The sequence below is a fragment of the Brachyistius frenatus genome, unplaced genomic scaffold, assembly GCF_029030835.1.
Source record: "Brachyistius frenatus isolate BFR_SWC_R1_liver_20210118 unplaced genomic scaffold, ASM2903083v1 Contig_246, whole genome shotgun sequence".
Lineage (NCBI taxonomy): Eukaryota > Metazoa > Chordata > Actinopteri > Embiotocidae > Brachyistius > Brachyistius frenatus.
This window is the reverse complement of record NW_027210845.1, coordinates 275,236-303,104: the sequence shown is the minus strand read 5'-3', so window position 1 is coordinate 303,104 and position 27,869 is coordinate 275,236. Positions and strand designations below refer to the sequence as shown.

The 27,869-nt window shown below is 40.8% G+C and overlaps 1 protein-coding gene across 3 annotated transcripts in view; it reads right to left on the bottom strand.

The window, feature by feature from the left end:
- The window catches only part of nlgn1 (neuroligin 1), a 315,312-nt gene that overhangs the window by 190,587 nt on the left and 96,856 nt on the right, over positions 1-27,869 (bottom strand). The window lies entirely within an intron of this gene.

Here is a 27,869-nt window from a genome sequence, read left to right as displayed (position 1 = left end):
CCAACATTTCCATCAAAATCTTGGTGTTAAAGTTTGTCAGGGGAAGTTCACGTGTTTCTTTATCAAAACCAACAATTTAAATCTTTTAACATTTTAATATGACTTTCTTTTACACATACATACATGCTATCTTAAATAAGGACACACACACACGGACACAACGGATCAACACACAAAATATCAGCAACATGCAGTCTAGAGGAAAACAGTTGAAGCTAGCATGATGCATGACCCACAGAAATATAGAAGAGAAGGCACACTAACAGCACTTACATCGTCACACACACACACACACACACACACACACACACACACACACACACACACACACACACACACACACACACACACACACACACACACACACACACACACACACACACACACACACACACACACACACACACGTATATAGCGATGACATCATAGCATATAATGCCATAAGGCCTCAAACTGCCATCTGTGGGTGAGGACGTGACCGCTCCAGTCCTTTCAGCTATATTAATTAGCCACAGCAACAAATACTATAAATAAACTTCACTTTGACTTCATGAAAGTGATATCGCAGCACAGTCCATCTATAAGTTGAGTCCTAACAAATGGCTGATATTAAAAGGAAAAATACACTAAAATCAAAGTGCGGTTACTGTGTTGCTTTGAACATTTGTATGGAACTGAGAAAGAAAGATGAATGATTTAAAAGGTTTAAAGAGGAAAGTAGCCTCCTGCGGATCATCTGCTCCCACAGCAGTGTCCCAGCTTTCTTTTCTTTAATTTGACAAGCGATTTGGTAAGCGAAAGCTGACTCGTGCTTTCTAAATGCTGAATAGGCAACAAAACACAAGAGCCACATTTTTTAAAATAAGACATGTCTAAGAAACACAAAGCAGCCGCTGTCAAGGGATGTCAGCTGTTTATAATACTGCATAAAGAGATTCCTTCCAAACAATTCATGAGTCTTGTGGAAAATGAATGCTTGCAGGAGAACATGTATAAAATGTTTCTCTATCAAGTATAATATTTCAAATATGTTAATGTTGTATTTACTCAAATCTGATGCCTCGGATTATAAAGAGAATCTGATTGCTAAAAATGAATATACAATCTGCAACCCAAAGCTTGGTAGTACTTCAGACTAGTTTACCAACTCCACTGTTTGATGCTACAGTATTCTGACTTGTGTATGTTAATATCAGCGACTGCCCCTGTTGCATGTAAATGGTGTGCAGCGCCACGACGTGCACAGAGTTGGAGGAAGCTATAATCCTCATGAGTTAGTGCACCAAATGTCATCACTCATTCAACATCAGCTCCTGACTTACAGACAGGTTTTAGAGCACTGATCCGCGCGCATAGCGACTTCTCCGAGCACCTGAAGCTGGAGCCGTGAGCACGCATCAATGTGCTGTCAACCACATTCACAGTAGAAATCTGTGTTGACAGTCTGACTTTGTGGGACGAACATACGGGACACAACGCTACAATTGTCCAAGAAACACACCCAGTTGTGCTCCTGACCTGATTCACCTTCTTACAGTTTTCAACAGTGACGTTCTGCCTAAAAATACCTGACCCAGCTCACCGTCTCATCGCCGAACACTTTCTGAAGCATCTCTGTGGTTGCTGTTGACTATTTCAAAAAAGTTGATGTGTGCTCTCTGCTCACAACTATGGAGAAACAGCCGTGTGCCCTCCCTGCTCCATCCACGTCACAGTGCTGTGCAACGTCTCAGAACCTGTTTATCCTCACTCGTATTGTTATACAATTTTCAGGGAAAACAACTGTCTTCATTGAGAGGACCTAAAAGAAACTTTTGTATGACAAAATACATATACAAATACATGTATATTTCAGCCAAATCTATGTTGACTCCAAACTTAGTATCTGAATATTCACCAAGTACTTAAACAATGCCTTACAGCTTGTCCTGCATCCTACTCAAATTGAAACAAAACTGTCGCGGGGGTTTTATAGTTCTGTTGAGGGACGTGACTCCACCAGCATAAAGTCTGTTAGAGTAACACCTCCTTCAGCAGAACAGAGTGGAAACAATTGTTGGTCACTTGGGACACATTAAGTCAGAAATCTTCAACAGTACATTTTCAGACAGAGAAGATTTTTACCTGAAACTTTAAATAAACCGTGTCAACAGTTCATGAAAACCTTCTGTCCCCATAAAATAAACTGTGAACACTAAAAAACAAAAGTTGCATTATGGAGTGACTTGAGAGCATTTTGAAAAAGTGCGAGAGTAAAAGAAGCAGAGAGAATGTGACTGATGTGGCTGCTCTGCACATGTGCTGCTATTACAGGTGCATCTTTTGACTGAAGGTTAGTAGGCATCAGAGCAGACAAGACAGCTGCATGACAGCTCCTATCACACACACACACACACACACACACACACACACACACACACACACACACACACACACACACACACACACACACACACACACACACACACACACACACACACACACACACACACACACAAACACACAGATCATCCAGCAATCAAGTGTCAATTCGTAACTGCCCAGTGACAAGAAGGTCCTGACACTGACCTGTGCTCCCCTACCTGCCACTGTGAACCTGTGTGTGTGTGTGTGTGTGTGTGTGTGTGTGTGTGTGTGTGTGTGTGTGTGTGTGTGTGTGTGTGTGTGTGTGTGTGTGTGTGTGTGTGTGTGTGTGTGTGTGTGTGTGTGTGTGTATGACACTTCCTGAGGTCTCAGCTGGCATCAGTGATTAGGAGCTTGAAACTTTTCTCCCTCTCCCTCTGGCTCAGTGTGTCTCTCATCACTGCATTTGTTTTTGGTTTCATCTTCTCTGACTTACATTTGTACCATAATCAGCTCTTCGGTCCACCTCCACTCTGCCCATGTCCCTCAGTCTCTTTTAAACAAGGCTACAGATTGACTGACTGACTGACAGGCTGGCCTCCACACCGTTGTGTAAATAGGAGTGAGGTCACACAGAACCCAAAACCCATATGATTACCTGTATCTGTGTGAAAGGACTAAAATTCAGGGAGAGATTGGAAGAGGAGGAAGTAGGTTTAAGGGAAATGTGGTGCTAACTGTGATAGTACAGTCTCATTATGTTAAGGAAGATGATGTTACAGTAGATTACAGGGTAATAATGTTGAAGGTTTCACGTTGAATAAAACGAAGGCACCCTCAGTGACCACGCTCTCTGTAGAATCTGAAACGATCCAATCCGACAGCAGCCATAATATCTTTACGAATAAGGTTGCTTTAAATTGGTTAAGAATGTGATGGCATGTTTTTCGTTGCATCAACCTGCTTTTTAGTGGAGATAGAAATGTTCCCAGATATCTGAGCTTCAGTAGATTCTTAACAATTTGGCAAGAAGTAACAAAAATAACAACCATCAACCATCAGTGACGTCACCTGTTGGTTTGTGAACATTATGAAGCCTCCAGTTCAGATTCTGTCCGTCACCATCTTGCTAGTTCGGAGCGGTTTGGAGCAGGAAGTGACCATATTTGGACGAGCTGGGGGAGGAGCCAGAGGTGGATCTGACCGATCTGATCGGAAACCTGACGATACTACGTCCCGCCCACCGATAGCTGTAACCTGACTGCACCACAGGCCTGTCAATCAAACAGACACGCCCCCAAAAACAGGTCTTCTTGAATCTTCTTTTCTAATGAATGAGGGATTATTTTCAGATGGACCTCCAGAAAACTAAGAAGAAGGAGTGACTTTAGCTAACAACACCGAGATAACTGATGGACACATTTGATTCACTTTGGATTTGATGAGAGAAGTTGAATGGGAGTCTATGGAGCCGGAGGCTTTTTGGAGCCAACCTCTAGTGGCACTCGCTGGTATTGCAGCTGAAGGCACTTTTGCATCACCTCATTTTTTAGACCTGGAAGCTACGAACAGTCTGTCAAAAACTTGCAGTTGTAAGAAACCAAATTTCCCTTCATGTCTAAAAGAACTAGAAACAGCACATTTAGACACTTTGTCCTCTGATGTATATCCATTATACAGTGGCACCTTTAGATTTTAAATTTCAGTCTTTAAGGGTTTAATCAACACTCTCTGTCTCTACCTATTTCAGTTGCTAGTTTTTCTTCGTGTCCATCCCTCTCCTCCATCCTCATATCTCCCTCTCTCCTCCAACAGCATTGATTGGAGACTGATGAAGAGGAGTTTCACGCTCTCTGACACGCCAACAATCCATGACTCAAGAAGCCAGCTGGGAAGCCAGGATGGTACACACACACACACACACACACACACACACACACACACACACACACACACACACACACACACACACACACACACACACACACACACACACACACACACACACACACACACACACACACACACCCAGGAACACACACACACTCCTCCCTCAGGCTTTCTCCTCTCCTGGATGAGGTAATTATTGCGTGGAGAGTCCATGCATCGATCGTACGTTCTGCACAAGAGCTATCCATACATACATATTGCTCTCTGTATGCATCAGTCAAGACCCGCGCCGGCATAGAAACACACCAGCTTAATCAATCACCAATGCACATTAAAGAAAAGGGGATCTAACACGGCACACAGCTCAATGAGCCAAATAGGTAATCTACTACTGACCTTGGATAAAATCCCTACAGGCTGTAAACTATAAATACAGAATCCATTCCCCGAGGTAAAAGCTGGAGTCTAATGCACTTCAACAGAGCCTCTAATGAGAAGAGTTAAGCAGTGCCCTGTAAGCATGGGGTCTGTGCTTTATGGAAGTGAGGGGATGGGGCTGCTGTCTGAAAACAAAGTTTATGGCTTTGATAAAATCCTCTGAAAAATATAGCAACACATAACATACGGAGATAGACCTGCTGGGAGAAGTGGTGGTGTAACGTCACACGTCTGCGGTCACTTGCATCATCATGTCAGGACTAACTGGACACTGGTGGACGGGTAAAAGGAGAGTTTCACTACAGATACTCAGACCAAGCGTCTATTTATCTAGATTGCCTCGAATTATCTCCAAAACCTTGAGTGTTGTAATAAAAGTATTCCATCTGATCCAGTGGAATTCTGACCTGTATTTTTACCATTTCAATCATTTCCTCAAAGCCCATTTTCAGTCACACTACATGTACTTTTATTAAGTCTCAGTTTAGACTTTTTTTTTACTTTTGTTAAAGATAAGTTTTACATCCAAATGCCATTTCATTATTTGATCATTTTTGGTGGTAAATGGTTAAAAATATGAACACAGTACTCGGCAAATGTCTGAAACATGTTCGGCTTTGTTCAGACTGCAGGCCAATAAAACAAATTCTCAGATCAGATCTTTAGGACAGACTGTCCTCACTGTTATTTGTGAGTGAACAGATTACATTTGGTCTGTCCAGACATCACCAACCTATCTGCATGGGTTGCCGTGGTAACGGCGTGCCTGCTGCTACGCTGGTGACGCAGCCTTCCAACACGAAAGCTGCCAGCATGGAAGTAACAGCAGACAGTTTATTTCAACTTCTGTTCGTGGACTGTTGTTGTCGTTGTCCGCTACAGCGTGAAAATCTATACTTTCTGATATCTCTGCTAGCATAGATTCTGTCACTGTCTCTCCGAAAATGATGTCATCACAGTGTGCCGCGCTGCGAGTGACGCTAGAAATGTGTTTTTTTCCTCAGTTCACAGACTTTAAAAAAATCTATCTGGATATGACAGAAATGGGACATGGGCTGGGAGTCTGAATTAGGATGTTTAGATTCCTCTTCATGTTGCAGTACCATCAGGATTCTGCAACAACCACAGAACAATATGGAGCTACATTCAGCATCAACAACAAGCCTCCTGCCACAGATGGTATACGACCTCCACAAAGCCATCAACTCAACACAACATGCTGCAACATGAAGGTGCAGCAGAGACGGCCTGGATCCTGACAAGAACTGTCGAAGTTCTCTGAGATGTTCACAATAACCTTCCTGCTTTGGGGTGCATTGGATTGATTTATTTTTGCAGCATGAGTATTTACTATTTATAGATTTATTTTTGAAATCATCCTCACTTAATGTTGAGTTTCACAACACCTTTGGATGAATAGAAATGACAGCTCAGGAACTTCCTGAGCACTATTTCAGACCCTATCATTAGTCTGAGAGAGTTTGCTTCATGTCTGTGAAGACACTCAGTCATATCTGACTGTGTGTTATCTGAAGGTGACTGGACGTGCTTGAGGTTCTTGAAGACCTTTCACCTTTAATCTGAAAGGCTTCGTCCGACTCTCAAGATTTTAACGACCCCACAATAAGTTAAAAGCTTGGGCCTGTTAGAACTGAAGAAGCCTTTAGGATGAAACCAATACAGTAAATGTCTTCTGGAACCTCAAGCAGGTTCAGTTCCCTTCAGATGAGGCTTCGATTACATTTCCCTTCCCTGAACCATGTGGGCTCAGACTAACTCATGTAAACTGGCACAATATCGATACCATTCTCATTATCCCACATTCACTAATTTCTTTCACAAAACACATCCGTTTGCTGAATGAAAGTGTTCACTGCCAGATAAACACTAATTCCAACTATACGTCAGGTTGATGTTGAACATGTTTGTTGATTCTCAAAACTGCAAAATCGACACTTTTATCGACATAAAAGAGTAAAAAAAAGACGGGTTTCTGTGAAGAAATCCATCAAAACAGTTGTTCAACAGAAAATGGGATAAAGATGCCATTTATGTAGATGACGAGTCTGAAGGGAAGTGTGTGCGCGGGGTGATGCATTAATATTCCAGATCACCATCAGGCTCTTTGCCTGCAGCACATGAAGTAAGATTAGGAAGAAGATATGGGCAGGACTGAAAATTATTTCATGAGTTTCACCCCCACCAGCACAACCAAACTAAATGGGAACAAATGTTGTATACATCAGTGCAGCAGCTGATCTTATTTCTATGAAGGATGATAACAATGTGATGTGAATATTGGTAGAAAAACAAAAACAAAAACTAGAACAATCAATCATCCTGGTGACTGATGGACTAGAAATGTTGATCCCTAATCCCTGAATATGTTTGTATGGATGTGTACAGGTGTGCACGGACATGTAGGTCATACCTGCGCTGAGATTCACTCTGAAAAAGGATAAACTATTCGGGAATTGAAGACGAAATAATGGACATAACACAGACATGGACATGCTATAACTGCCACTAGTTGGATTTCATTAGGAGCGTCATAATAACAGACTTCACTTATTTAATACAAAAAAATAATGGTTTAGTATGGAAATATTTAAATCTTTACCAAGATCAGAGACACCATCAGCTCAACGTACAGCAACATCCAGACCAATGAAAGAACGGGCTTCACTTCCTGATTACATTTACAAACAAAACAATATATGTAGTTTTAAGAAGATGCTAAAAGAGAACTATTAAGAAGAAACTCCAGTGATTGTGAAGTATTCTGGGGTGTGTCAGTGTCTCATGAGTATTTTATGTTAAATGATGATATTCATCTAGTTGATGATGACGATGAAGTCTTTGTTTGTTGTTTATGTCATTTAAAATGGTGTTAATTGTTTAGTGTTTTATTTGGTCGGTTGACCAATGTGTTGAGTTTGTGTATGGTATGAGTTGTATAAAGTGTATCTGTGTTTTGTCACTGTAAATTACGAAGACCCCAGGAAGAGCTAACGGGGATCTAAACAAACAAACAAACAAACAAACAAACAAACAAACATACGTGCAGGGGCCATCTACACGTTCAAGATGGCAGCAGGTCACATTATCCTTAATTAATATACTGCACATGAATATAAGATTAGACGGGAGACCCAGATTATCTATACTTTTTTTTTTAAACTAATCCTTTTGCATCGCCTGTTGTTGTTTTTTCTTATAAAAAAAAAATGTAAAAACCTGAGAATGCTAACATATAAAACCATGCTTGAGCGGGTCCCTACAATGTGACTAATGTGTGAATCCATTTTCATCCCCACAAATTGGGGAACACAAGTACGCGCGCGCGCGCACACACACACACACACACACACACACACACACACACACACACACACACACACACACACACACACACACACACACACACTTCTCTGACATTTAGACTTTTTTTTTTTTGCCCTACTGTATTTTTTATTTTATTTTTTTACAGATTTTTGCTGAATCCAGACATTAATTTTAAAATAAAAAAAATATCTGGAGAAAAACAAATCATATATTTTGTATGGTTAAATAAAAACAACATTGCATTGGACTTTTAAAATTAAAAAAAAAAAAAACAGGTAGAAAAAAAAAATAAAAAGTAACATAATACTGTACATTGAAAGGCAACATTTTCTGAAGTGACCACACAATTTCCAAATCTAAAAAGGTTAAGAAAATATATATCCTTACAAACGTAAATGATGATCTGCAAAGATCAGTAAACAGTAACGTTTTTCACTGGAGAACTTAAAGCTTCCACGCCCACTCTAAAGCCTGTCTAACCTTTTCTTGTACCCAGGCTGCATTTCTTTCTTTTGTTTTTCTTTTGTTTCCTCTTGCCACCCACTTCATCTGCTCACATTTCCTATTCTCATCCTCTCTTTCACTGCTACTGATAATTGTATTCTTGCATTCCTCTACTGTTCTCTCTCCTCACCGCCTGCTGACGAAACAAACACCCACCCTGTCAATGTCAGCGAGTCAATTCAAAGCAGGGAAAAGTCTGGGAGGAGAGGACATGAGGGAACATGTGTGACTAGTGTGCCGATGAGAAAGGAAGTAGAGGGCTAAAACAAATAAAGGCAATGAGCTTCCATTTTCTAATGTTTCCCAGTCCTTCATCTAGTAAGAACACATGCTGCATTTGGGTAACTATGCTACAAATTATTTGCTGAAGACAAGTCTGACTTGAGAGAGAAAAAGGTTGCAGAAGAAATCTTGGCTGAGGTCTTCTAGTAGGACATTAGCCAAATGTCCTTCACAGTAATATGTGCACATGGGAGCACTAAGTCCTGCTTTAGTCAAACATTAAAGCAGCAGATCAAACAAAAAGCAAATCAGGTACTGCAATGAGTTTCTCAGCATTCAAGGGCGTTTCCACTAAATTCAAAGCAGCTCTCCACGGTGACGTCTCTTCTCTCTGTTCTGTTCACGACACATGAACATACAGTTTGTAGAGACAGACCTCATTATTAGGAAGGAAACAGCTCTGAACACATCACGAGAAAACCAGTTGATAAAGATCAGATGATGGCTACACTCACGCTTCTCCACTGACATGATGTCATGTTCTAAACTGAGTACTAGCACATGTTCATCTCAGCCAGATTCTCATATTACTGAAGGATATCACGATACAATTTTTATTCTTCCAATTAATTGGGTTAATCTTGATTAAACATCATATTACACAAAAATACGTGGTGCTTAACAAATTCATTATTTTTTTTATGAAATATATAGTATATCAACTTCTGAATTTCCTAGAAATTGAAGCAACATTGTTGTAGTAGCTGAGTTGTAGTCTATTAAAAAATATATAGATAGCTGAACCACAAGAATAGATGTTACAAAAAAAGGCAGTTAGTAATGACCAGTCTGCTGGCATTGCCCATTATGTTGTTAGATTGGTACGACCTGACACAACCAACTACCACACACAGGGGAGGGGGGGAATCGAACCTCAACCAGAGCGGTTCACTGACCAGTCTCACCACATATATCTCAGGATGTGTCAGAACAGCACGTCTGTCATCTGAAGACAGAGGATTTTTATTTCCTGTTTCTTTTTCAACTGACTCATTCTGACCAACACTGTCGGCTAATAGGCCAGTGGCCGCTCCATTTATCAGGGAGTCAAGCTGGTTTTGAACCGAGCCTTCCCTCCTCATGCAGTGAGACTTGTCAGCTCCACTCTGTGTTCACCCACTGCTCTGTGAAATATGGCATGACAGGAACTGCAGAGGTTTTAAACCCCAGTTTGTGACCCTACTTACACAAGAAAGAAATATGGATTTTGACTTCAGGCTTTGAGGCGAGAATCAGCAGAAAGGATGTTTGCGTAACGCTGCATGAACGACAGCTCCAGTGGTAGGATGTATTTTACAATATGTATATAAGAGCTTTTTTAAAAAAAATAAAAAAGGGCCAATGGTTCAGTTCATCTTCAGATTTAACTGAATTCTTGGTCATTATGTGCACTTTTCTCTGAAATGTACTGTATGTCTGGGAGATATATTTTACTAGACACTAAAAACTGCCATTTCTGTGCCTTTACTGGAATCTTGCAGCAATCAAGTAAAACTCCAGGATTATCTGAGTATCGCCGCAAATCGTAAGTGCACTGTAATCCCGGTTCAGCCATAAAATGCCAATGCAGCACTGAGGACTGCCGCGCCGGCTTCAGCTACTGACCTCTGTACCTCTGCTCTATTTATGTCTCATAACGTGTACAGTCACAGAGACACACAGAGTACATGTGGAGTATCATCTTAGGTAGAAGATGCACTCTTTAATACAAAAAAATGCCCACTATGAAGAACAGCAATTACAATCTGATTTTGACCACATTTTGGTTTTGCCCAGACAAGAAGTCTCTATGTTAATGGTAGAAATTGAATTACTGACAGATATAATCTTGAGGACTGCATTTTCTCTCCATTCAGCCCCCGCATCTTGAGAATCCCTTGCAGAAAGAAATCTGTCTATTATACTCCACAAAAGCCCACTTTTTATTTCCATTTCAAACATTATTTTGAACTTGTTTTCTTTAATACACTTTGAGCAGCCACACTTACCTTCCATGTGGAAGGTAAAATGGGAAGAGGTTTAGTAGATACACACATTGCATGTGCTTCGGCCTGCTGAGCCACCACGACAGCCACATTTTAGTGTAAAGCATCATTTTCCGAACTGCGTCTCCCCGCTGTGTGTACGTGACGTAAAGGAGATCTTAAAAAGGAAGCCCTGGGCTTCACGGTGACAAAACCAATTTGTGGAAAAGCCACGTACATGCAGCTGCATGGGAATGAATCCCAGCTCATTTTCTGCTGTCATAACTTTCCTTTCTTGTCTGTATCTACAGTATAACATCACTGAAAGACGTCTTCAAACATTTAATGGGGGCAGACCACCCTGTACTCGTTTGTAGGTAACGATAAGTAAAAGCAACTGCGGCAATAGGTTTTGAAGGCTCATGACTGATACTCATACTCAGACCATAATCTAATTTCTAACCATTAAAGTTTACTATTTGCGTACATAAATATCCATAAAGTACTCTGAAGCCTCTGAAACAGGAAGACCTCAATTCACATCCTGTCTCAGCTTTGACCTTGATATACTGTAACATGTATGAATGGTTTCATTGCAGAACAAATAACATACAAGAAAAACAAGTGTCAGTGAAGGCCTTCGTGATATTTGCATACCTGATAGAATTTTTTTTTTTAACAAGCTTTATGTTTCCACAAATATATATTTGATCTAATAGGAAATACAACTCATATATTTTAAGAGAAATATACAGATACAGATACATTTTACTACAAACATGGCGTTTTATTTTCGTGAATTTAGGTGCAGCGCAAACGCAGGTCTAAATATTACGTGTTGGCAGCATGTGTAGGTGTAGCCAACTTTTTGGGTAATTTGGTGAACACAAACATGAGCTCATCTGTGGTGCAGCGTGTCACAGTGATACAGTAGGAGCAATAGATCATTAGAATGTGTGTCACAGCCGACTATAATCAAGGCCAATTAAACCAGCTCTACACCTCCCCTTTGAAACCTCTGTTTAAATTATTTTAAGGCACAAATATAGAACCCATTGACTACCATCACATAAATATAGGGCCCATTGAAAATTAAAATTAAATTAAAATTAAAATTAAAATTAAAATTAAAATTAAAATTAAAATTAAAATTAAAATTAAAATTAAAATTAAAATTAAAATTAAAATTAAAATTAAAATTAAAATTAAAATTAAAATTAAAATTAAAATTAAAATTAAAATAAAAAAAATTAAAATTAAAATTAAAATTAAAATCTAAGGTAATTAATTCAGCATATACTGTTCAATACTATTATGAATGGGTCTCTCAAAGGTACAATAAATCTAAACTGTCCTTCATTTGCATAGTGATATAAAGATCAGTTTGAGATCACTGTTTTATTTCACTTGCATGATTTTTCAAATAAAAATGGTCTGATTTGTCATATGAGGTGTAATGTCCCTGTTTACACCATGGATCTAATTGTCCCAGCTCCATCTTCAAGTGACGTCCCATCACTAAAATTAGCCTCATGTAGAAAAGGTCAAGTGTGGCTAATTAGCTCTGTGAGGTTGATGTGACTCTAACTCAACAACATGGCTCCGCCGTGCTAATTGCTGCTGGCAAATAAAGAGATGCCATATTGACAAGTGGAGAGTTAAGGAGACACGCTGCTATTGGCAACACGGCCGCTTGTCTCTCTGCAGACCTTGCTACATTCTCCAATTATTGACTGAGAATATTCTTCATCCCTGAATCGCACTGCTTATACATCATTACCAGCAGTGATCAATCACTGATTATTAAATGAAATGTCCATTAAGGCTGAGGGGGTATTTCCATACTGGGCGGCGGGCCAGAAGAGTGATGCTGCAGGCAGTAGCAGCACAGAGACTGAAGCGAGGCGAAGTCAGGCCACGCTGCTGCTTCGTATGCATCCACCGACTGTGACGCTGAAGCTATTTTTTATTTATAAAGACAGAAATCACTTGAAATGTCCTCAACTTGACAGGCACCAACATGTGGGTGACACAAGAGGATACACACAAATACCCACGCAAGACAGCAACACACTGTCATGTGCTTACATCTTCATACACTAAACTGGAGTCTCCATCACACACACAGGGACACACAATTATACTCTATATGACTCATTCTTCCTACAATCCAGTCCGTCCCCATCACCCTGTCATTCCCTCACTGTCGTCTAATTCTATCACCCATGACCTATTTAACAGAAGACACATGTTCCTCTTGTCTGGAATGCCAAATCCTGCATTTGTTTACTTGAGTCCTGACATAAAGCACATTAAAAAGAATACATTTTCTGCAAACCATCTTTTAGAAACTGAGAGTATTTACTCTGCCTCTTATATAACACTTGATCATCCATTAATTATTACTCAGACTCACAGATGCTCTTATGTATTCCTTTTGTACGTTGAAGCTGGAATGATTCACTTTGCTGCACTGTGGAGTGTGTGTGTGTGTGTGTGTGTGTGTGTGTGTGTGTGTGTGTGTGTGTGTGTGTGTGTGTGTGTGTGTGTGTGTGTGTGTGTGTGTGTGTGTGTGTGTGTGTGTGTGTGTGTGTGTGTGTGTGTGTGTGTGTGTGTGTGCAGAGAGCATATATTCAGGGGGATTAGGGCTGGGATTACTGTCATCTAAAACACTGACATTTAAACACTGCCTCTTCTCTTCTGACGCGCCGGTCGAACCCGTGTCTCCCCGCTCTCCCCCTTGTCTCTCTTGGTTTCCTTCTTCCTCTCCTCTATCTGCTCCTCTACTCTTTCTCTCCTGACTTCCTATCTTTGGTGGGAGTGTGTGTTTGTCTTTCTTCACACCAGTGAATTGCCGATCGGATTTTTCATCTAAAAGTTTTTGGGCGTTTTGTTTTCTGACGCTGACAAGTTTCCAAAACCTGCTCAGTCTGCATGCATGCATGCGTGTGTGTGTGTGTGTGTGTGTGTGTGTGTGTGTGTGTGTGTGTGTGTGTGTGTGTGTGTGTGTGTGTGTGTGTGTGTGTGTGTGTGTGTGTGTGTGTGTGTGTGTGTGTGTGTGTGTGTGAGCATGTGTGAAATCGTCATCCACAAAAGCAGTCTGTTGTTTTGTCCCTGCACTCGAGATGTGAAATGAAGGAGCAACTATGAGCTGTAAGGTGTTTGAAGGTCTTGATCTTTGAAGACAAGCAACTAAACAAAATGATAATAAAATATAAATAATAATAATACAGCTGAAAGAATGAAAAATATGAATTAAATGAAGGTTTCCTGCCTTTACACACGCATGAACGATGTTCACATCAACATCTCTGCAGGCCTTGAAGTTGGTTGTGAGGATGTTTGTGTGCAGCGTGGCTATGTATAGATCATGTGTGAAACTAAACTTCATTCCAATCAGTTTCAGCTTGATCTCGGCTCCACTGGGAGCTCTCCGGCTGACGTGAAAAGGGAGGGGAACGCAGGAGAGACCGCGGCCCAGAACAGGGCCTTCCTCGCTGGGGGAGAGACACGTTCAAAGGGCTCGTTTGGCCTCGACGGTACCGGCAAACACAGCTCATTTGCCACTGCAATTCTATTTTCACATCATTTCAATTTCAAAGGGCCTTCTAGCTGCATTAGCATTTGGCTGGATAAAAGAAGAGTTAGTGAAGGGGTGGAAGGGTGGAAACAGAACGGCGGGGTGAGAGAAGAGCGAGCAGAGCAGTAAGTCTTTACTTTATGTTCTGAAACTGACTCCCATTTCTGCGCATTTCTAGAATTAGTGGTGGAAGCTGGTGTCACTGCAGTGGACACTATTCCTCTTCTGTGTGCTCGTGTCTTTCACTTCAGTCAGACTGCAGTTGTTTGGTTTGTGTTGTTTATCTTGTATCATTTTATTGTATCAGTGTTTATGAGGAACATTTGCTGATGGTGAATCATTTAGACAAAGTTTAGGTTTATGTCAACAATTAAGTTACACTTTATTTGAATATTAATATGACACCATCATTACTATGAAAAGACACCTTTTACGACAGTTTATGAAGTTTGTGTCATTTGGTGATTAATTGACTTTTAATGCAGTTGATATCATCTGGGATGTGTTTGTTATGACAACCGGATATTAACCGAGACAGCATAAGCTGTCAAAAACATGTAAATCCTACTCTAACTGAAAATAATATCCACCGGTATAAACAAACACAATGACTTCATATTGATAACAGGTGCCATGTCAATGTTATGATGGTATCGTGTCAGGGTTATGATGGTGACATGTCAGCATTATGATGATGCCGTGTCATCATTATGATGGTGACGTGTCATCGTTATGATGAAGTGTCATTGTTATGATAGTGACATGTCAGCGTTATGATAGTGGCGTGTCAGCGTGCTGGTGACGTGTCATTGTTCTGATGATGACATGTTAGCATAATGACGGTGACGTGTCATTGTTACAATGGTGACGTGTCAGCGTTACGATGGTGCCGTGTCAGCGTTACGATGGTGCCGTGTCAGCGTTACGATGGTGCCGTGTCAGCGTTACAATGGTGCCGTGTCAGCGTTACGATGGTGCCGTGTCAGCGTTACGATGGTGCCATGTCAGCGTTACGATGGTGACATGTCAGCGTTATGATGGTGCGTGTCAGCGTGATGAAGGTGACGTGTCAGCGTTACGATGGTGCCATGTCAGCGTTACGATGGTGCCGTGTCAGCGTTACGATGGTGACATGTCAGCGTTATGATGGTGCGTGTCAGCGTGATGAAGGTGACGTGTCAGCGTTACGATGGTGCCATGTCAGCGTTACGATGGTGCCGTGTCAGCGTTACGAGGGTGCCGTGTCAGCGTTAAGATGGTGCCGTGTCAGCGTTACGATGGTGCCGTGTCAGCGTTACGATGGTGACATGTCAGCGTTATGATGGTGCGTGTCAGCGTGATGAAGGTGATGTGTCATCGTTATGAAGGTGACGTGTCAGCGTTACGACGGTGACGTGTCAGCGTTACGATGTTGACATGTCAGCGTTATGATGGTGCGTGTCAGCGTGATGAAGGTGATGTGTCATCGTTACGGTGGTGATATGTCAGCGTTATGATGGTGACATGTCATTGTTACAATGGTGCCATGTCAGCGTTATGATGGTGCCGTGTCAGCATGATGAAGGTGACGTGTCATCGTTATGACGGTTACATGTCAGCGTTACGATGGTGCCGTGTCAGCGTTACGATGGTGACATGTCAGCGTTATGATGGTGCGTGTCAGCGTGATGAAGGTGACGTGTCAGCGTTACGATGGTGCCATGTCAGCGTTACGATGGTGCCGTGTCAGCGTTACGAGGGTGCCGTGTCAGCGTTATGATGGTGCCGTGTCAGCGTTACGATGGTGCCGTGTCAGCGTTACGATGGTGACATGTCAGCGTTATGATGGTGCGTGTCAGCGTGATGAAGGTGATGTGTCATCGTTATGAAGGTGACGTGTCAGCGTTACGACGGTGACGTGTCAGCGTTACGATGTTGACATGTCAGCGTTATGATGGTGCGTGTCAGCGTGATGAAGGTGATGTGTCATCGTTACGGTGGTGATATGTCAGCGTTATGATGGTGACATGTCATTGTTACAATGGTGCCATGTCAGCGTTATGATGGTGCCGTGTCAGCATGATGAAGGTGACGTGTCATCGTTATGACGGTTACATGTCAGCGTTACGATGGTGCCGTGTCAGCGTTACGATGGTGCCGTGTCAGTGTTATGACGGTGACATGTCAGCGTTATGATGGTGCGTGTCAGCGTGATGAAGGTGATGTGTCATCGTTACGGTGGTGATATGTCAGCGTTCTGATGGTGACATGTCATTGTTACAATGGTGCCATGTCAGCGTTATGATGGTGCGTGTCAGCGTGATGAAGGTGATGTGTCATCGTTATGAAGGTGACGTGTCAGCGTTACGACGGTGACGTGTCAGCGTTACGATGTTGACATGTCAGCGTTATGATGGTGCGTGTCAGCGTGATGAAGGTGATGTGTCATCGTTACGGTGGTGATATGTCAGCGTTATGATGGTGACATGTCATTGTTACAATGGTGCCATGTCAGCGTTATGATGGTGCCGTGTCAGCATGATGAAGGTGACGTGTCATCGTTATGACGGTTACATGTCAGCGTTACGATGGTGCCGTGTCAGCGTTACGATGGTGCCGTGTCAGTGTTATGACGGTGACATGTCAGCGTTATGATGGTGCGTGTCAGCGTGATGAAGGTGATGTGTCATCGTTACGGTGGTGATATGTCAGCGTTCTGATGGTGACATGTCATTGTTACAATGGTGCCATGTCAGCGTTATGATGGTGCCGTGTCAGCATGATGAAGGTGACGTGTCATCGTTATGACGGTTACATGTCAGCGTTATGATGGTGACGTGTCATCGTTATGACGGTTACATGTCAGCGTTATGATGGTGACGTGTCATTGTTACAATGGTGCCATGTCAGCGTTACGATGGTGAAAATAATAATAAGCTGAAAATAATCACCAAATAAAAGTTAAATTGTCTTTAACAGGAAGAAAAACCTTTAAACAGGAATTTCAGGAATATGTATCACTACTGGTAAAAAGGAAATGTTGTCAAATGTATGGACAGAAAAGAAGTGGCCTCACAATTGCTTTTAGAAGTCTCTCTGTTGCTTTGCCGTGAACATCGGTCTGCGTTAGAAGGAATTGTAACTGCTGCGGGAGGAAGTGGAGCGTTTAGCTGAGCAGTGCTGATGTTGGCAAGGGGAGGACCTTGTAATGCTGCTAAGTATAGCTCAAAACATTCACTTTAACACCCCAGCGTGGCTATACATCCACCTGTGTAGGTAAGGCTTTTGACACGACTTTAAATAATACTCCAGTTGGACTTCTGAAGCCTCGGGTAAGGGAATAATGAAGAAGAAATATATCACACCGATAAAAACAGCTGAAGTGATCAAAAGACTCGAGAGTGTTGGTCCTCCACCGCAAAACTTTCTGGAGTAGAGATGCTGCTTTCTCAATTAGATTAAATAGAACAACAATTTTTCCTTTTATGAAGCAAATATTTTTGATTTTTATCAAGTATTAAAATAGCCATTAATATATTGGTATTTGAATGGCAAAATGGTGCATTACAAGGTGTGACTAGATTAATGTTGACATGGATGTTTACCTATAAAAGAAGAAAAAAACCACTTGTCTAACATGATTTGTTTTTACTAATTTAAAGAGGCAAGGCAAGAAGTATCTGTTTGAAAGCATTATTTTCTAAGATATTTCCCACTTTAATGCAATTTGATGTTATTGGATGTCAGTGACGGCATTCGTTCACCTCTGGTCATCATGCGTGTAGGTCTAGATGCAGCCATATATCCCCTCCGTCCTCCTCTGCCATCCTCGCTCTCTCTCTCCCTCGTTGCACCAGTGAAGCAGATGCCTTTGATGCCATGCTACAAATCACACATTTAGCTTTTCATCAATATTTCATCTATCCATCCTCGGCTCTGCTCTTTCTATATCTCTAAATCAACGCCGGCTGTGGAGGGAACGAGGAGGATTTTGGAAGCCATTTTCCTCACAGTGGAAAGGAGAACCGGAGCAGGTTGGGGTCAAACTATTTAGGTGGGAGGGAGATGGGGTTGGAAATTCACAGCCCCCCCCAAAAAAAGTATTTCAAATTAGGAACTCTTCGCGACTCAGTGCACCAACAACTACTGCCATCCAGCACGGTTCTATATGGTAACATGGGACACTTTTGGATTATTGAAATTGCTGACATAAATACAGAAACACTGAGGTGCAGGGGAACCGAACAGCAGCAGAAAGATGGAGATGGACATTGAGGGGAAGCTTAAGTTTACAGGGTAGTGTAAGATATAGGTCAGTGACATTTGTTATTTTGCATTATTTTTACATTCAAATCCCACAAAAAAGATCAAAACTACCAAAGAGCATACGTTATTATGACTAGTGTGTACATCCAAAACCTCATACAGTATGTGTTATATATCTGTTCCATAAAGCTCCACTGATGTACAAACACTTCTAAAAACACATCCATTGTCATTTATTTTGAGTCAATCTAACTTAAATGATCGTTCTGTAAGATATATTAATCAGAGCACAAATGTGTGCTAATTCTCAGGTAAAGATAGATCCAAACACTTTGTCCTGTTTGGACACTGCCCAGCTTTCCATTTAAAATATGAAATACATAACACAAAAAAATACATATCTTCTATAAATGAAAGCATGTTTTCATAACAGTACAGTTTGGGGCACAGATCCACAGAAAGGGCAGGGAAGTGTGAAGTAATGAGCGAAGCACTAACATATTATTGATTTCAATTTTACAGACTTCTCGAGGATATTTGACAATAATGAAATTAATGAATATCACCAGCCTTCATTTAACGAGCCTCCTGTTCACCAACGATGTAGAGCAACACAGATATGAACAATCATTTTCAGAGCTGTTTCCAATTCATCAACTTCCACGAACAGTTCAGCAAGGATGCAGAAATGGACACCATTAAACTTATTTAAACCGGACTGGTAAAAATGTAATGATCCCAGTAAACATATTGGCCAAAAACAGCAAGAGGATGTTGACAAGAACAACAAAGAAAAGTAAGTTGTAAATACAGATAACACTAATGGGCTTTTCAAAGACACGCTGAAAGAGCGATTACAGTAATTGGACATATTATGTGACTCTAAGTAATAATACACAAAGAGAAAAGAAGGTAAAGTCAGCACTCTGCTGCACAATATTTCAATAAAAACTATATGTTTTTCCTCATCTCCTCTCTGCAGTTAATTCATGTCATTTTCATTTACTTCCTGAATAAGAAGTGATTTGTATGGTCTGATCTGTCGTGCCCTCACAGCCCTGGTTGAAGGCAAGAATCCAAACTGACATCCTGACAGCAGAAGTAGGAGACATTCACAAAGCAAAGCAGGGACACCCTGAAGGAACATGTTACACTGTTTCCTCTCACACTTGTTCTTTTTATTTTTTTAAACAGAACGCATTGGGAGAGAGGGAGGATGGAGATAATGAGGTAGACAGAAATAGAGAAGAGTTAGCTTTACAAGAGATAACGTCAAAGAGACAAAGATATTTTCTTGTTTTGACAAAATGACAAAAAACTCAAACAAAAAGATATGTGTTGTTTTAAGTTGGGCTGCTTCTGTTATCTGCACTTGACAGTGTGGATGATTGAATGTTGATTTATTGTTCAGTTAGTTCAGCCAAATGACTGCTCACCATGTCTTTGATATTTACAGTATGTTACAGCAGGAGACTGGCAGCTGGAACAGCATACATCCCTAAAAATGCCCGTAGTGGCTTCGACAACCTGCGTGACATGATTGAGTTTGTATGTAAAAGAAAGGGGATTCTTTTGAAAAAAGAGTTTTCAGTGACTTTTCCGTGACTATTGCAGCTTATTTACAAGGATACATTTTTAGTCATATTTGTAAACATACAGATTCATTATGTTAGCCCTCTTTAAACACAAGGAAGCACAGTGTAAATGTATTTGTAGGCACGGCCTGTTTCCTGACATCATTTGTTAACACAATAAGCCCACCTACTAAAATATATCAATACAATTTATTCTGTTAAACTGAGAGGTGTCTGTTTTGTCCATCCTTTTTCTATCAATGGCGGTGGACTGAATAGTATGAATAATAATAATAATAACCAGCTACCTTTACAATATGACGATTTAGTGTACTGAAGGGCTTTTGTATCATACTGCATTCATTTCAGCTAAATGTCCATTTGAATTATTTGTATGACATTTTTGACACTAACAGTTAAGAGTCAGTCATTTGGTGACCATTATCCATCTAGCAACTGATTTAGGCTATTTTGGTTTGGCCAATTATTATCATAATAATCAAAATTACCCGCATTATTAATCATTTCAAAAACTGCAGTTGGCACCATTATAACATTATAGGCAATACAATATTTGCATATCTCCCTATGGTGTGTTTTATTGCAAAAGACAAAGTCAAGCCTGTTGACGGTAAAATCCCAATGAAAGAATCGTCTTAAAAAGAGAACGAGTTGGGGGTAGAGAAAAGAGAAGAGAAGAAACGATGTGTTTATATTGCACGTATGTTTACAAATGTTGATGTTAATCTTAAAATATTGGAGAACTTGCTAAAACTGTGTAGCATGAGCATTCACAACATTAACAGTTAGACATATTTTCAACCAGCCAGCAGATTTTAGCACGCAGGTGTCTATCGTTTGGAGTGAGCAGAATGTATACTCTAAATACACAATGATAACTTGAGGGCATAGAAGTAGACTACACCTCTGAGATGTACTCGCGGTCATAGATTGATAACTATCGCATGTGTATAATGATCTATGAACGTGACTGTCACTGACTGATTGATCAAAGTTTTATGATCAACAAGTGAAGGTCCCATTGGTCAGCTTAATGTCACAACTTCCTATAGCCATTTCAAATGAAAATCCCTCCTTTCAAATTAAGAGCCAGATGGAATTACATACACAGTCAAGTGTCTGGTTTACCAAATCCAAAACTAACAAATACGGAAGTTAGAACGTGGCATGCTTGGTAGTGACAAAGGCCTCTGATCTATATCTATATATCTACATATGATTTTATATAGGTTTGTAAGCCTTTATAATGTATCTACGATGGATTATAATCCCAGCTCACTTTGAGCGAAGGCAGGGTTCACCCTGGACAGGTCGGCAGTCTATCACAGGACCAACACATGGAGACAGACGTAAACAAAGAACGTTCACGCTGTCATTCATACCTACGGGCATTTTTTTTTTTGTAGGATCACCAATTAACCTGGATCCTATCACCATCCAAAAACGTGCATCTCTGTTTACTTGGTGATTCTAGAAATTGCCCTTAGATGTGAATGAGAGCAAGAATGTTCTTTGTTTCCGTCTGTCTATAGTTGTTGGTCCTGTGATGGACTGGCGACCTGTCAAGTGGAAGCAGTAGAAACAAATGCGTTGTCTCAAGTTGATCACACAGATGTAATTCTTAGGGATATTATATCGGAACTTTTTTTTATTTTCACACAAGAGTTCTCGTTTTATATTTGGTGGGTGGGTATGGCAAAGCCATTGTGCTGAGGGCAGCGACATGGCTGGCAGTGACCCAGCTGATAGTCGAGGAAATGTCATTACGTTGTACATTTCTTGACCACGAATTCACGATGACACACAGAAAGGCTGTTTTTGGGTCATCCGTCTCGACACGTCTGACTGAACATATACGCTCCCACGTTTAATTAAACCAGCTGTTTACACAGGCAACAAAATGACTTCCATTTTACTGAATGCCTGTAAATGTGAATCGAGCCATATTTTGTATTTCAAGTTTATTTCCATTATTTTACATGGATTACTTCAGTTCCTGTGTTGGGCTCAGAACCCTGAGCTGTGTCTGAAGGCTACATGTATGGTAGAGATCACTGTTACTGACATTTGATGCCAATACCATTCAATATTGTGTGTCCCAACATTATAAATACATATACCTGGTATGTTCTCTTTCTTTTTTTATTTATTTTGCTGACAATGAACATTTTTATGAAAATTGTTTAGAAATATCTACAAATATTATTCATTAATCAGTATATGTCTAAATTTGACTAAGACAGGCTAGCCAACACATTTAATACAAATTCAATAAATTGAAGTTAAAACGAAAGATGTTAACATACTTCGAAGTTAATCAGTTATCAAAGGATTCTTTGAACTTTAAATATCTTGACTTCACTGACGGGAGAGTCCTCTGAAGCTGCTTCTTCCTGCTGCTGCTCGCGGTTTTCGGGGGGAGCAGAGAGATTGCATGCGCTGTTGGGATGTACTATGTGTTTGTCACATACATCACAGCGGGCTGGTTTATTGTATATGGGTGTGAAAGAGCACCACGCCACGCTCAGTGCTGTGTCAGCCATGATTACTGCTTGTGCTGCCGGCTGGGCAGCAGGGGGTCTGTAAACACAAGGGTACTCTGTGAGAGAGCAGACAGTGTGGCAACTTATCACTGTCATTTTACTTTTTAAAGTACTGTTTAGAGCTAAACATTTTAACTTTCTGTTGTCTCACAAACTAAAATAGGTGGTGCTCGTAGTTTTACACCGATTATGTTTTCTCTCAGGCATCTGATTGCAGCCAGTATTTGACCACAGAAACATCCCACTTCAGTCTGTCAACACAGACGGGCTACGATGTCCTCCCTACGGTTTTGTCATGTCAGTGTTTACTCGAAGAAAAAATAAAAAAACAACCTATGTGTCACAGAGAAGGCATCTGGATTCAGCATGCAAAGCTGGACAAGCTCGGTCTCAGTATGTCAGTATCGACTACTCTGCTATCGATAAGCTTCTGTACAGTCGCAGGCTGAACACGGAAGCTGTTAGTTATGTTGTCACTGCTCACACCACGTCGTCTCTGCAGACTAGTGAGATAAACTGTGTGTCCTGCGATGACATGACATACTGTAGAGGTGGTTTACAACTGAGAACGAGCCTTGATAACGCAGTCACAGAGCATCCTGCACGTCCCAAACATCCAGCACACCCTCACAGTCAACAGCAGCTACCAGCATGAGAAAAATCATGCTTGAAACTAAATCCCAACTTTTCACCTGTGATCATTTCACATAAGGCCATATGATGGTACTTACAACTCCTCACTGCTGAGTTCATGCCTATGAGTTGTTTATTTAATTTACACAGAAAAAGAAGCAAAGATTAAAAATAGGAAAAGAAGCTTAATTTGATGTAGCACAATTTAGATTTATCTTATTTACTGCCTTGGTTACCATCTTATGACCCCTTAAATTAATCCAATGATTAAAAAGCATTTACTTCATGTCATCACATGCACAGAAGTCACAACAGTCAGTCCCCTCTGAATGGAAAACATGTAACAGTCAGCGCCAGCGATGCATTCAGGTGGAAAACTGAGGGAAACTGCTAAAATGGTAAAGAGCCGATGTGTAATCGACTGCACAAACAGGAATAATGCAGGCAGAAGTTTTTAGAGACTGCTGAAGGGTAATGAGGAGAGTGAGCAGAGGAACAATGAGGCGGGATTTTTTTCACACAAACACGTCGGCCAATAAAATCAGAATATTTTTTAAATAATGTAGATACACAGTGCTCGCTCCTCTGTAAATCTGATCACAAAGATACATTCTCACATAGGTGCAGGTGTTGTTTCCCTGGTGTGATGCAAAAGAGTGTATGTGGGGAACAAAAACACTGACTGCTTACTGCATCTGGAATAAGCAGTTAAATCAAGCAAGTAAGTAAGCATATTTATGTGGGTGCACCGATCTATTGAGGCGGTAGCCTCAAAAGGGAGCGAATGCAAATCATTTTCCTGGGCCCTACCTATGGCCACAAAATAAGTGCATTTACAAACATGCACACGGACATCCACACGCAACCACTCCAGAATATTGCAAAGTGAAGACCCTCAATCTCACCACAGAGACACATAATGAACATCCCGTCCAGCAAACCAAACATGGATCACCTTCAGCTGCTGTCCGTGGTGCAGGTCAAAGATGACCAAAACTCTAATGATAACAGCCCTCCCTGGACTCAGACCACCACAAACTATCAAATATCTAAATATCTCACAGTAATATCTTATGTTGAGAAGCAGAGACCAAACAGCCATCACAGAAAGCACAGCAACTCATTCTAGTCCTACACAAGTAAATATGTGACGGCACCTGATCACAGACCCTATCAATAGTATTAATTTAATTAATTCTGCATCATCAATAATGCTAAATCCCTGATCCCCCTTTGTTAAAGAGAGAAACCACCGATCCACTGAGTCTCTCTTGTCCCAGGCTGCTTCTTAAATCAGATTTCATCACCTTAAACTAACGTTGTGTCATTCACCAAACTTCTTGCTGAAAAGTTGACTCGTTGAGAAGAAATTGACATTACGACATTTTACGCAAGTTATCACAAATGACAGGGATTGAAGTGACTGGACAAGCCAGTTAGCAGTTCCCAGCATGCCTTTCTCCTTCATAACTTTTGAAAAGAAAGAAAACAAAAATCAAATAAACCGAAGTGATGGGTGGAAATTTATATTAGATAGATAGATAGATAGATAGATAGATAGATAGATAGATAGATAGATAGATAGATAGATAGATAGATAGATAGATAGATAGATAGATAGATAGATAGATAGATAGATAGATAGATAGATAGATAGATAGATAGATAGATAGATAGATAGATAGATAGATAGATAGATAGATAGATAGATAGATAGATAGATAGATAGATAGATAGATAGATAGATAGATAGATAGATAGATAGATAGATAGATAGATAGATAGTAACTTTATTTACTTTATTAATCCCACAAGGGGCATTTGTTTTCGCTACAGCAGCATTATAGGTACAGGAAGCAATAAAACAACAGTAAAAAAATATTAAATATAAAAATGCACAGTCTCTTATAGCATAGGGATATTTTCAAAAGACAAAGACAAGACAAATATTGATTTTTAAACAAGTTATGACTCAAACCATCAGCCTGCAGTAGATATACTACATCCACCACTATTCTATGGCGTGATGTTTGGACGTAAATAAGCCTTGAATAGATGCCATAGATCCATATCACATCACATACTGTACATCCCTTTATACCTGCTATAGCGTCGTCCATCCTTTCTCCACTCAAAGATGATTTCTAAGGAAATCTTATAACAACAGATGTGTTCACACCAAAGGCTTTGTTGAGGAAGCTCTGTCCCACATCCAAATAGCTGTTGGTTAAGTGTGAAGCACCTGTGAAATGAATGTAAGTGTTCACCATTCTGCTTATTATTCACTCAGTAATTTTAGTGTGCAGCCATAATTCCTCTGTGTAATTATAGGTGCACTGGCTGAATGAGAAATCTTGCTTATCTATCTTCAGACATGCACCGAAGGCCTGGCAGCTCGGCACACTTTCCCCAACAATCCACCTATAGGACAACGTGTGTCAGGGAATATTTTATTCAAAGCTGCTCTTCTCAGATTACAAATTAACATCCATTTCCATGCCAAGTATTCCCCCCCCCCCCCCCCACCCCGAGAGATTAATGCTAGTCACAAAGGAGACAGCATTTAGACCATCATGAGACACTAATCCTTGTTAGAAAACATCCTAATGAACTTCCTGTAGGTAGGCCAGCAGCTCCTTGAAGGCACAGTGAGGCCCATTTAATGCGCATCCCTCCAACACCATGAGTCACATATCTGCCATGAAATACTGAGAGCATAAAAAGATGTGGTCACATTCTCAGAGGTCAGTCCCACTAACTGGATCTGATTGTTAATCCAACACAAATATCAGTGACAATAAATCAGTCTAATCCATAGTTCTTATTCACAGCTGCGAGCAGCTCACTCCTCTGTGACTCGTGGTCGGTGCTGCTTGTACCCGCAGTTCCAGTAGAAAATCCTTGGTTGCGTAGAAAATGTTACAGCGCAGCCTGAAGCTCAGTCTTTGCCCCGTGTTTGCATTTCAGTCAATGGAGTCAGCAATAAATCGGGCTAATTGATCACCTCCTTCTAAAGCGCTCACAGGCTCGATGGGCACACTTAAAACCATGACTCAAATCAGTCAAACAAACATCCAAACTGATGTTGAAGACAACAGAAGGAGTTCGTAAATGTGTTTTGATTGAACATTATTTACATCACCCAATTAAACTTTTAAAATTACCAAATGTATTTTTGTTCATATAATGTTTAACATGTTACAATTATTAATGTAATGCAGATACTGTATGTGATATGCTACATATGAAGCAAATATACAACCACCAATAGACTTACTCTTTACTTCATGGAGTCATTATTCAACCAAAACCACCACGGCATTTCAGTGCAGGGAAACATACAGTGTGTCAAATCAATAAGCCACGCCCCCTCCCCTCAAAAGCCTCTCCTTTTCCCTTCCTCCCCTGTACTTGGTCTCAAGACCTGTGTTGCGGCACCACAGTCGCATGATCCTTCGTCACGTGACATTTACATGCATGTAACTTTCACGCTGTCAAGACGTGTAATAGACGGTCAACTGCATTAAACGAGTAAATGTTCACACCTAGACAGCTTCAAGCGGAGCTACCGCATGTTTGCTGTGATACTGGGTTTGATATTTCTATCTGCAGTGCAATAGAGTCGCCTACAAAGTTGTAAAGTGCACAGTTGCACAAAATGTGTCCATACCACGGTGGGAGTAAATATAGCAGCAGAAAACAGAAGAAATATTTGTTAGTAGAGAAGATACAAAACAGTAGAATAACTGTGACTCTGTTTCCCCGTCCGGCTCAATTTACAGGCAGTTCGGTGTTTGTCTTGCGTTATATGCACTGAATGCTCCCTGGACATACAAACTCTGTTGAGACAGATAAAAAGACATTTGGCAAAGGAAGGCAGGAGCGCCAGAGTGTGAGAGAGAAAAAGTGACAGACAGGAAGCGAGACAGAATGATAAAGAAAGTGGGACGCAGAAAAAAAGACGATGAAGGTGAGAGAGTGAAAAACGACAAGGTGAGGACATGGTGGAGTGAAGCGAGGAGGATTACAGGGAGAAGCAGAGGGAGACAAAGTGGTGCTACAGCACACAATGGCAGTCCTTAACTTAATGGAGAGCTGTGCTAGATGTACCTGTCCTTTTGTTTGTTTTCGTAGACAGAAAAAGAGTCACTTATGAGAAAGTGATAGCCTTCAGAATGTAAAGCTCTCATCTCGGTACTTTAGGGTGGTTTAATAGGCAAGCAAATTACCCACAAAACCCCAATGAGTGAAAAAACACAGCACAATCATTCACAGCCAATGAGCCTTCCTCTGTCTGTTTTACATTTCTCTGTGTCCTTCTCACCATCAACATCTCTGCTCCAATTGGGCTGCGATTGTAGAGAATTTTATGAAGATACGTGTTCAGCCAGCCAGTTCAGGTAACTGATGCTGCATTGTTATATGTTGATAGTCATAGTTCATGTTTTTCAGGGATTACGTGGACACGCTCTGACTAATACTGAAGAGTGCTTCCTCAAAAATACAA